Source organism: Pundamilia nyererei, unplaced genomic scaffold (genome assembly GCF_000239375.1).
Source record: "Pundamilia nyererei isolate P.nyererei 1_Seehausen unplaced genomic scaffold, PunNye1.0 scaffold00007, whole genome shotgun sequence".
NCBI lineage: Eukaryota > Metazoa > Chordata > Actinopteri > Cichliformes > Cichlidae > Pundamilia > Pundamilia nyererei.
Genome location: NW_005187408.1, coordinates 7,040,189 through 7,053,183, shown reverse-complemented (window position 1 = coordinate 7,053,183; position 12,995 = coordinate 7,040,189). Strand labels below are relative to the sequence as shown.

Genomic DNA, 12,995 nt, shown 5'->3' with positions numbered 1-12,995 from the left:
TTTTTATATCATCTGATATATATCGTTATATCGAACAGCCCTAGTTCTAGTAGTTCTCTAGGTAAAAAATACCTTGTTGATACCAGAGGTCAGAGGACAATGACCAGACTGCTTTGAGCTTATAGAACGGTATCAGTAACTCAGATAACCACTTTTTACAACAAAGGCATGCACAAGGACATCTCTGAACCCACATTACATTCAACCTTCAAGCAGATGGGAAACACCGGGTGCTACTCCTGTCGACTAAGAACAGGAAACACAGTGTACCCATCTTCTAATAGCCAGATCAAAGCTTAGATCATCTCAATGGGTTTTTTGAACCTGACAGTGAGTCACAGTACACAAATTGGTCTCCACAGTCATGGGATCTCAAGAGCACTTTGGGCATGTGGTGGATTAAAAAGGTTCAGTCATTTCCTAAAACAAATGAGCACTTGTAACGTGTAAATAGTGCATTTTAAGTAATAATTTCCCTTTGCAGAACTGAGGCCCATTACTTTGATTTTAATTTTCTGAGTAGGATTCATGATTTTATTGTATTCAAATACAAACTCTTCCATTTTTACAGAGCCTTAGTTCAATGTACTCCTGCTTTCAACCCACCCAGTTTCTGATTATAGACCTTGGACAAGGAATAATTTGCCATAAGGTCTTTACTTAGGTACAATTACACCCATTAATGATGGACATCATAATGGATGTGGTGAAGGAGGATTTTTTTTGATAGCCCACTGCTCTTTTTGTTGTAGATTTGTGTATATCAGGTTGCATGTCCTGCATTTAAATATGTTATGTAATTGTACAGCTGCTACCTTGACCAGATATCTCTTGTAAACAATATTTCAATCTCAGTGGGACTTCCCGGTAAAACAAAGGTAAAATAAACAATGAAGACATTATTCAGTTTCTGCTTACAACCAGTACTTGGCAGCTGTACAACACTGAACATAGCAGAGCCCTTGTTGTGATATCTAACCCTTTATCTCACAGTGCCAGGAGCTACTTTTAACCACCACAAATTGTTAAAGAGATTTTCACAACAAAGAAGTTTATATTCTGGAAAATTGTACTATCATAGTCACCATCTCTTTTTCACGTCCCCTACTGTCTCTTGCTCTTGGCGGGAAAAAAAAAAATCCACCCCGAGTTTCTTGCATGTGTCTACTTCAGAAAATGTTGTATTTTCTTGTGGTGTGAGGAGGAGAGGGCACCTTTGTGCACACACTTCTTAATATGCAGTAAAAGGCTAGAAATGAGAAAGGGGCAGGCTTTTACAAAGAGATAAAAGAAAACCTAGCAAAGAGAGGCTAATCAGGCTGAAGAAAAAGTATCATCACACCACCACCCCCATCTCACTTATCCTCACCATTCCCATTTTGCTCCATTTATCATCTCTTCAAAGCATTACAGAGTCTTGAGCTATGGGGTAGATACATTAAAATGCATCAAAATCAACGTATTTCCTGAATACCAAGAGATCTGTCTGTGAAGAGTAAAAAACCTCACATAGCTGTGTTCTTTCACTTTACTGGCATGTGTCCAGGACTTTCAATCAATTCCTTCACAGCAAGGACTCTGAAAGAAATTAAATTAGGTCCTGGGCATTGAACCACAGTTTCTCAATTGGTACAGAATTTGTTCACATTGATTTGGCCTGATTGGAGTCCCAGGCTTGTGTTTCCACTTAATCACTGAGCACGCCCATCTCTCGAACCACTATTTGCATGCACCCTTCCCCTCCGCTCATGTCAGTCATTCACAGCCCATGGTAACCTCGGGAATTTGCATGAACTCACTGGCCTGGACTTTTGCTGAGCCACTATTGCAGCTTCCGTTGCTGCAGCACAAATGTAATAATCAGATTTTGTTGTGTTGTTGTTATCATTATTATTATTATTATTATTACAGTGTCTTGTTAGAGTTAGCAATAGGCTGATGCTCTGCCAGGTCCAGAAAATTGTCCTCTGGTTACAAAAGAAAAATGTTCTGATAGATCGCTGTTGTTATTCTGACTGAGCACTGGCAAGTGATAGAGTGAAAAAAGAAGAAGCTTGGGAAAGACAGACAAAATTGTCTCCAGGGAAAGTAAAGTGAGGACAGGAAAGAACACAGATTATGCATGAGAGCGAACAAAAGAGTGGAAGAAAGTAGGGAAGAAAAGATTGCGAATAAGGTTGTGGGGGCAATAAGCTTGGAAAACGAGCGACAGAAAGAAGATAAGAGAAACAGTTATGAATGGAGAGGCAGAGACGAGTGGAGAGCTATGACAAAACAGCTTTTCTCGCTCCCTCTACTTCTGTCTCTCAAAGCTAAGGCCTTGGAGGCGAGTCCAGTTTATTTATAATTTTTCTTTTTGTCTGTTGAATTAATGCTGAATTTATTGGAAATGTGCAACATTTTATAGACCTGCACTTGACCTTTCGGAATTTATTAAAGCATCACAGATTAACCTGTTAGCAGTCGGACGTACCGCCCACGGTACATTGGATGGTTTAGGGGACTAATTGGACTGCTAAGGGGTTAAGCATTTATATAACATATGTAAGGACGCATAAGGTGTAAGGAAGTGTATGTACTAGCATTCAGAATGCGTCCCTGACTCATGGGCAATAATTTGATTTGATTAAAGGGCATCACTACAGGTGTGCATATCTCACACAGGAGAACTGAACGCTCAGTCTTTGACAATTTGGGGGAAAAAATGGGCTTTTCAAATTTCTTAATTCTGTCAGAGACTGAAAGATCAAGCTGATCAGAGCTCATATGGAGATTTTTAAAAATTCCTTCCTTGTGTCTGATGTCTGACCCAAGAGGTACACCTTGGACTCTACAGGCCTCAATCAGCATGTTAAATATCAAAGTTTGTGACAGTACAATTAGAAAAAGACTTAAAAAGTAGGGCTTGTTTGGAAGGCTTCCATGTAGAAAGTCTCTCTGAAAAGAACATGGCAGGTTAGCACGTTCTTGTTTAAAAAGTGGCATCTGAACGGGACTTCAGAACGTCTGTCCGTATTCTATAGTCGGAGAAAACCAAACAAAGCATATCAGTACAAATGCTTCATACCAGCTATCAAGCATGGTGGTGGAGCTGTGATGATTTGGACTTCTTTTATAGCCACAGGACCTGTCAACCATGAACTCAAAGTATTCCTGGGCTAAATGTGAGGGCATCTATCTGACAGCAAAAACTTGGGGACGATGAGCCCAAGCACAGTATCAAAACTTTAACAAAATGGCTCGTAAAGAAAAGAATCAAGGTATTGCAATGGCCCAGTCAAAGTCCAAACTGCAATCCAGTAGAACCTCAATCCACCCTGCTGTGGTGAGACCTTAAGAGAGCTGTGACAAGAATAAACTCGTCACAGCTCTGTACTTAATGTTTCACATGACTGTACGTGTTGTGTGCCACATTAACTGTATGAAATTGTTTAACAGTGGAAATAGTAACACTTACCTAAAGGCAAAGAGAAAGAAATAGTCCGCAGGGCTGTGTTATGCTACCAATCACCATCTACTCAGTCAGACTGTAAGGTGGAGAACTGTATAGAGTGATTGGTGCTTTATGCTTTTCTCTATCACAGTGGTGTTCACTTTACTTTAAGACTCATTGCACTTACACAGTCAGGGATAATGCACCATATGTTCTCTTTATGCTTCCACTACATTTCAACTGCAGTTTATAGTGGATCGTTTTGGAAACTTTTCCTGCTTTGGATGCTGTTTTGGATGTTTTAGGATTTATCCCATAATATGTTTTGACATAAACTCACAAAGATGTCAAAGATAATAACAGATATAGACAGATGATAACAACAAAAGATAGCACATCGAATTTTATACCTACAGCATGCTTTCCCCCGTGTAGTCAAAGATACATTCATGCTTGGATCTATCAAGAATCAACAGTTGGATAAGGAAGCAATCTTAAATCAAATTTTTCAACTCTACTCTTCTCTCTGGATAGCTTTAAGAGAGGTACTACATTTAAAACTAGTTGCATAAATATGGTGACATCCCACAAAACTGGAATCTGTTGAAATATTGGTGTTACAGATAAGTATATAAAGAAGTAATTTTAAAAAAGAGATTTAGAAGTTGCGTGCAATATGACACAAATAAGCTCCAGCTGTAAAATAAAACTTCTGTCACTTGTAAATAAGCTTGTATCATTCATGGTAAATAAGCTTGTTATCTCAGACGGCACACAACAAAAGCTTCTACAGTAAGGATTCAAACATCGTCTTGATTCTCCATCCTGTATTCCATGCATCTTCACACATACTGATGTACGCACAAACACACACGCACAAACACCTGCTTTTTAATAAATGAGTACCTGTCATCAGTGTGCGGTTCTCACATTACAGCACTGTGAATTCATTAAGCGTGCCCTTTGGAAGTCCAACGAGCCAGGTGGGGTGCCGTCAAGCCTCCCGCCTTGCCTCACAATCACGCCCAGCATTTCAATTGCAAATACTGTACACATCTCAGTGCCCTTGTAAAAACACACATTCACAGTCATGCACATGTGTCTATACATCTAGCCATGCTTCACGCTTAACCCACATCAAAATGTTTACCCTGCATCTGTCTCACTGGACAGTAGCGATAACACAGGCTTGTCTATATTTCAGAGCAGCTGAGGTATTTTTGTATGCACTGAAAAAATGACTGAAACTTTAACCTTGAAAGATGCATCCTGGTTAGTTTAGTCATCCCCTCGATTAATTCAGAGTCTGGAATTATTTTAATCACACAGAGATTTGGTTGTATTTTGAATCGGATTAGTTTGTTTTCCTGCAGATAGATGAGATTCTACAAGTTCCCGTCTGACTCTCTATCATTCTTTCTTTCATTATGTAATGCATGGCCCTCTGGACTTTGAGAGATGCTTACTGTACGTGCATACATGACTGGGTTTGTAGCGTTAGGGTAAGCGCTGATAGAAAAGATGGGGTCAGAGCAAACCACTGCTTGGAATAAGTTTCCTGAGCAATGTCAGTTCAAAGTGACCTGACACGGTCTTATTGAGTCATCGCTAGTTTATGTGTAAGTGGTTGTACATGGAGGGGAGAGGGGAGGAGTTAGAGGCACTTGCGGACTGGCAAAGCTAAATCTAAATCCCCCTCTTTTCTGTCAATAATTCTCAGCTTTTTCACAACCCCCTCTAATCCTCTTTCTGACGTGAATCACCTCTATTTAGTGTCTGCACATGCTTTAAACAATCGGGCACAAGTGCACTAGCAGTTTGCTTGTGTGTATTTTTACGTGCTTCCATGCGTGTAAGTGTGACTTTCAATCTGTGCCGATCTTGATCTTCAGCATGATAATGGTCTTTGCTTTTATTTATGTCTTTCTGTGTGCTGTGTGCTAGCAGATAAGAAATACCGCAATGATTTCAGGTTGATGTTATGAGCTCGTGCTCCACAAATTCCATCATTGTCCAAAATGAGCATCAACATCAGATCTGTAGCTGACTGGTGAGAAGTCATGCTGCTGTGAAAATGTAATAAAGCAAAGAGATAATCACTGCTGAAGTTTGAATGATGGCTTTCTGTAGTGGATCTGTGCTACACTATAGTGTAGAGATTATGCACAATGCTGGCCAGGCAGGGAGCCTGCCGCTGCTGCTGACTCAGTGCAGGCATAGCTGGGGCTTGGGGGGTTAATGCAGCAGGGCCACGGGCTGATCCACAGTCCATCCTCATCTGCCAAAACTTCAAAGGATGCCCCAACAGAGTCTAAATCGCCATCTCCTCCAGTCCAGGCTCTGCAGAACACTCTCCCCTCCCCCTCAGTGCACAGGTCAAACTCAGCCTCATCTTTTATGTATTGCTTACCCCATTGATTGTGCTCTTAAGAGATTCATGAATACAGAGGGCCTATTTCCGTATCACACTCCAACATATGAAGGTTTTTTCTTTAACAAGAGATGAATTTTTCTCTCATTTGTTCATTTTTTGGGTTTGTTTCTATCTTTCTATCGCTTCTCTTCCCCGTTTATGCAACCCTCTTCCACCTATTTTTGCAGGCAAGGTCGTAGTCATTTTTACTTTTGACAGACGTGTTTTGCCTATTTAACTATTTATCCCGCATACATGAATTATTCACAGTGCAGGTAGTGAATACTGTAATACTGGAGAGCTGCAGTTTACTTACAGAAAGATTAAAGGAGATGTTTAGTTGAAGTCAAACGCGTCATTTAGGTTAAATAATATAATAAATATAACAAAGGTTATGCCGGTAACTTTTCAATGCATGTATATGGTCTTTAGGTCTTTTCTTGTGTCTAATGTATTCATTTATGTTCATCCCTTGGCTGTTTACTCATTCATGAATACATATGTTGCTCCATTTTTAACAAGCCAACCCTCCCCCCATCTGTCTGTTTGTGTACCTGTGTTTTAGTGATGTGTGTGTTATGCACCCCAGCAGAGTGTGAAATTGAAATTCTCATCTTTTCTGACAGGGGAGAGAGGGCACAGAAGATGTGAAATCTCATCTTTGTCTTAAGTTTTTGCTATAATGTTTTTTAGTGGCACAGTATTCATACCAAAAACATTGTGTGGTTGAGAAGTTCCTTCATAAACATTTCATATTATAAATGTGTTACTATAAAAATTGTAGCGTATCTATGTCTGTTCCCTAACTCCTCGTAGATACGTTAATCAATCTGGATGAAATTTATAGCGTAAACTACCAGGATACCAGGATTATCAACATGTATATTAGGTGCCACTTTAGCTCAGTAGGGTGAGCAGGGGGCCATTGCTGCATATCTTCTGCCTGTCTCTCTCCACACTATCCTGTCTCTCTTCGCTGCTTCACTGTCTATCAACAGCAAAGAAATGCCAAAACAATAATCTTAAAATAGAATCTTTATAGAAACTAAATATACATGTAGTAGCTCATCTCAAAATGAACAGTCTGCTTTTTCATATATGAGCATAGTGAACAAGCAGACATTAAAATATAGTTTTTATGTCCTACATGGAAAAATATTTAATAAAGTACTTCATGGTTTGAATTTGGTGTTCAAGATCATTTTACGTGTGGATAATTCCATCTAATTCTTAACACTCATTTAGCACCAGACCTCAGAATTAGTCTATGATTGGAGCTAAAATGTTTGATAAGCATAGCTTGCTCAGCTGGTTTTATAGGTCAGGTTCTTGATTAGTTTTTATCATACCTGAAGGGCAGAATTTTTTTTTGTTTCCATTAGTAGGTTTAGATCTGCAGAAATAAAAATATAAATCAGGGTTTGATCAAGGGTTAGTTCTTGGTCTGTTATTCTTTAACCAGTACATGCTCCTAGTTGGTACTATCGTAAACAATCATGACATTAACTTGTGGATGTCTAGAAACCTTTTTGTAACTCAACAGAGATGAAATGGAAATATTTGTTGTTGGTTTAAAAATTTTCCTAAGGTAGTAATTAACATGTAGTTTACATGTCAGGAACCTTGGCATTGTTTTGGTTAATGGTTTCAGTTTTGATAGCCATTTAAATAAGATTACCAGAACTGCTTTCTAACATTTAAACATGTCAAAAGTTGGAGAATTATTATCTCCAACTTACTTTTGTTCAAAACAGAATTACCACTAAAACCCTTCTCTTATGTCATGAAGCTCCCAGTGGTTTGGCCCTCGCCAGTAGGTCTCTGAATTGGTCAGTGTACACCAACCAGACCTCTCAGGTCATCAAGTGCACATCTTTTAGCTGCTCCTAGAATTAGATCTCAGTGTGCTGAGGATGCTTTCAGTTGTTGTGCTCCAGTTTGTTGGAAGAAGCTGCCCGCTGCCCTGAGGTCAGTTAGAACTGTCTATTCAAAAACAAACTTAAAACCTTTTTTATTCTCACAGACTTGTATTTAATTGTGTGTTTGTGTGTTGTGTTATGAAATGTGCTATATACATGCAATATCATATTGCTAAGTTATTTAATTTACATGTTTAACTTAGCTGTCTGGCATGGTAGAAATAATCTTTTCTGTATTCAGGCAAGTCAAAAATGACCTTATACACTTACTTAGCATTTGTTTAAGCTCGTGAATCCCTTGGTCATTAACCAACACAAAAAACCACAATGAAGAGAATATGATTTATTCCACTTCTGCACCAAATTCTAATGAACTTTTCATTACCACCCTGTTTGGAGCATCCACACATCCTTGTCATGTAAAGCAGACCTAAAGACCCCTGGAGTGTTGGTGCCCTCGCCCTGACCTGTGTCTGTGCGAGTGGGTGTATGTCCAGCCTGTCCAAACCAAGTCCCACCCGGCGAGCGTCAGACAGACCACCATCTGTTCCATGCCCTCGCAATGAACTACCTGCCACATCCTCTTCATCACCTTCATGGAATATCAGAAAAGAGATGCTTTCTAGAAACCTAATTTGCAAAAGCTTTGTTGATTCTCAAAAGCATAGTGACTCTAGTTTGACAGGATATTACAAGGAAGGCATATTTACTAAAAACACATCTCACTGTTGTTCTTTTTCCATACATAAACCTTTCTTTAAAACTTTTCAGAAGCTGAAAAAGAGTATAGGTGATCTGCACACTCTGCTTTTCAATATTAGAGAGTAGTTACCCTGAAACAAAGACTGTTTTCACCCTCCCTCAAAACACCTCAAGGATTTAACGCACTAGATTAAATAAGCACAAATAGGCTTAAAATGAATTCTGCATATCTCCTCCCTCTTTCCTGAAACACAGCTCCCCAAAAGATGAGTTTTAGGCTGAAAACAAGCATGTTAGTGCTGTGATTTTACAGCCAAACAACACGGGGCTTAGTTGATTATGCACACAGTCATTTAATGTCTTAAGCCAACCACTCTGTCCAAAGAAGACTAGAGTTTTCTTATTGGTTCTACAAAAAGGGGGAATGATTTGTGCATTAATTTAATTTTTTATTACATTATTTGTTGTATGTCTGAAGTGAACCTAGAAAAAGAGCAGAGAGCAGCAGCACAGCATGAGCACATGGCACAGGGACCAGCACGTTAGCCAGCAGAGCACCACAGGAGTGTTTTCATATGTTATAAATTCATTCTGACTCTTTTTATTCACTTCAAGGTGGAGAAATGTGCATACGCAGACAACAAGGGGTGTGGAATTAAGCACAGGAGAGAAAAGATGCCGAAGATGAAGCAGTAAAGAAGGTGAGTTACATTTTAAATGTTTGTTCTCCACTGAATCATTATATTGAACAAAGTGCTGCTATAAGCAGCTTTGGATGCACCTTTATTATTGCACCATGGCCAGTGACCACTTAGAAAGTGGCTAAAGTAGTATAAAGAAACACCTTAACATATATAATATCAACTTTATTAAAGCTCCTTCTCAAAGCACCTGCACATTCATAATTCACGCTTGACCTTTTGCAATCACTCTTCTGCACAGCAGATATAACCTTTTAGTGCATCCTTAGTGGAAACACATCTGTCAAGATTGACAGCCTACCATCAGTGACAGCAAAAACAGAAAGAGACACAAACACAGCACAGAGTGGCTGTGGGGTGAGTGGCAGGAAAAAAGGGGGATGATAGAAAGATGCGTAGGTGAGATGAATGGGTAAAAAAGAAAAAAGGTTTCTTTCGGGCTGCTGGATGAAAGTGTTTTTTTTTCCCTCTTTGTGTAATGATAAGTTGTTAATAGGGCTGCCACGATTAGTCGACTATCAAAATCGTCGACGACCGATTTAATAGTCAACGCGTCGTTTGAAGCTTTGTAAGATCACAAAAGACGCAGGAATAAGTAGTAAGATTTAAGAGTGTAATAACGGACTGAAACAGAAGATGGCAGCACTGCATGTACAAGGATGCCAGCTGCCGTTAAACCCCGAAGAAGAAGAAGAAGCTGTGTCCCAGAATTCATAGCGCAGCCCAGCTCAGTTTCCAACAATGGCGGCAGCTACTTAGTTTTAATATTACTCTTGTTATTCTTTCTGGGTCACAAAATAAACGTTTAACATATTTTCAAGTGAGAATGTAGCTGTGTAAACCTCAAATATCTGCTCAGTTTATCAAGACACCGCATATTTTCAAAAGCGCTCCGACGTCTGTTACCCACTAGCTCGATAGCTAGCCGGGGGCAAGACTCACTAGAGCCGTGAGAACACCGGACTCCCAGCAAATCGTTTTCAAACCCACCGCCGTCTTTCACTACTCAGGTGAAACATTTAATATAAGTCACTTAGATAACTTCAAAATGTTATTGTTTGCTTTTTTTTTGTATTTTATTTGTTCCTGAGTAAATCTGTTTGGCTGAGATTAAAGTTATAGTTTTTACACAGCTGAATAAACGTCAAGCAGACAGCTGATTATCAGAAGTGTGAGATGGTGGAGAATTTACTCCGGTGTCCTGTTATATTTTAGATAGCAAGGACTTTATTAAACTTCACCAAAACAATATGCAAATTTCATTAAAATTTAATAAACTATCATCTTGTCTTTATTTTTAGTTAGCACAGACCTTAAACACTTAAAGCTGTAAGCTAATGATAGTTATATAAGAGCAGATGCTGCTGGTGCAATAAGCCGTACGTTTTACGTCCAATGGATGATGATCTGATTAGTCGACTAATCGCAAAAATAATCGGTGACTAGTCGACTATCAAAATAATCGTTTGTGGCAGCCCTAGTTGTTACCGAGTGGATGGTGGTGGTGAGATAAACAGTTTTTTAAAAGGTGTGTGAAAATGCGTAATAGCGCTGAACATGTTTACTCTGCCAGCATAAGCACTCTAGCAATGTGGTGGAGACAACAAACAGACAGGAGGCCAAAGGATTTCTAAGGAGAAACAATAAAAATGCTAATCCCAGCATTAAGATTAACAACCCCACCTGATCATTTTCTTTTACTTTATGTTGTGATCCATCCTGCTCATGAATTTGACATTTTCGTGCTTAAAAACACAACTATATAGCGTAAAATACAAACAAAGATCTAGCCTAGTGCTCGGTGGTATGCCTCATGCATTATAACCAAGTCCCAGTTCTAAGGATTTTATGTCCTAAAAATAATACTAATAATAAATAATACCAAACAATCTGGCAAAACTGTAGCTGTGCCCAGAAAGTACTTCAGTTTGTGTTGAGCACACAAAATGTATTACTGATACATCAGCCATATTCAGTAGAGTACTTGTTTTGTGATATAAAACTTCATATACCCCAGACCTGTTTGGTAATTGTTTCAGTTAATTCTGTTATTAATATTAACATATCAATTTAAGTGAAAATGTAGTAGTTAAAGCTGTAAAATCATAAATCATAAAATTTTAGCTTTCTATATTCACCAGACATGTTAAAAAATCAGTCTCCGTGCAGTCAGTCGACACATTTATCAAATGTGTCTGTAATTTGGTTGGCATGACAAAGCCAATGGACTGGACAAACCTTAGAAACACACACCTGTTTATTCATATATGTTCTTACAGTCCACACTGCATGTCAGCCAAAAAAAACCTTAAGTCATAACATCTATGGCATAGATCAGGGCAGAATTTATGAACTATAGATTTATGTGTGTAACCATTAAGTTTTGGGCTAACTATAGTATCAATAATTCAATTGAGAAAAACTTTGGAACAAATAGGACTCTTATTCAAATAAACCCTTCATGAAGCTCATCCAATCAAACTCAGTGACTGGGCATGCAGAGAATAAGATTTTCTAGGCTGATGAGTCAAAGGCTGAGTTCTTTGGGCAGATCTCAAACCAACATATTCTGAAAACATGCTAGCTAATTGCTAATGATGTGACTTAAGTGAGGCATGTTGGTGGTAGCATCATGCTATGGGGCTTGCTTTTAAGCAGCAGGGACATGGAGAGAAGTCAAAAGTGAAGAAAGGATAAGTGCAGCCAAATCCAAAAAACCTGCTGCAGTGCCAAAACCTGACATTGGTGAAGTGGTATGACACTCAACCTGAAGGCAGGAGTGGCAGAGAAGTATGTGAGGCTGGTGCAGGACATCTATGAGATGTATGTATGATCCCTGCTGTGGAGGCCTCTAAAGGAAGCGGCCGGAAGAAGAAGAAGGAGGAATGAGTTCATGTATATGGCCAAGAAGAGCCTTGGCCATGTATATATACATTTACATGAACTCATTCCTTCTTCTTCCTTCTTTCAAAACAAGTCTCTGGTTGTCCTTGATGGGAGCCTAGACCTAAACTCCACAGAAACATCTTTAGAGAGACCTGATGATCACGACTCCTAATCCAATCTGACACGAGTTTGGAAAGATCAGAAAGTTCCACAAAGATGCAGAGTTTATGGAGACTTACCAAAGAAACCTTGGGTGTGCACTTTCTGCCAAATGAGCTTCTACAAATTACTAAAACAGGTTTCTGAATACAGAATCCATAGTTTTTGATATTTTTGTTTTCACAAAATTGATTAAAAAAACAAACAAATTACCACTTTTTACATTATGGGTTACTGAGTGTAGCTAGATGGGAAACGGTGCAATAATGTAATAAGAAGTATTTTTCAGAAACTTGTGTTTTTTCATTTTTCCAGTATAAAAAGTGTGTTCTGCAGCTGAATTAGATAGGAACTAGTCCATCATCATTTAGTGGTTAATACAGAATCATGCATGGGATGACATTTTTGGCTCAGCTCTTGTACACAAGCCAACCATGAACCCTAAGGTCTGGGGATACTGCCAAAAAGCTGGATTTACAGCAAGCACAGCTTACCATTTGAAAACATATCATTGTATTGGCATGGGTCAACATATGAATCTATTTGAAAAGAAGTAATGTTCTTTACCAACAGACTCAAAGCCAAAGTACTGTGAATCCCAGGGAAGCCTGAAAAGGAAGTGAGGGAAACTGTAGCCAGAAGCAGAAATGGGTCGATGGCTGAGGCTATATCTAAGAATTCCTGCTGTGCAGCTACACTTTTCAATTCACAATTTTGAAAATGCTAAAATCTTGATGTTTTCCTGTGGAAATGACACATTTGGTATCCAGCATCGAGAGGCT

General features: G+C 39.0%; 1 protein-coding gene across 3 annotated transcripts in view; it reads left to right on the top strand.

The window, feature by feature from the left end:
* The window catches only part of dlgap1b (discs, large (Drosophila) homolog-associated protein 1b), a 95,188-nt gene that overhangs the window by 22,835 nt on the left and 59,358 nt on the right, over nt 1–12,995 (top strand). For all 3 annotated transcript variants that reach the window (XM_005722766.1, XM_005722765.1, XM_005722767.1), the window contains exon 2: nt 9,083–9,168. The gene's annotated coding sequence lies outside the window, so the exon portion shown is untranslated. The remainder of the gene's footprint in view (nt 1–9,082; nt 9,169–12,995) is intronic.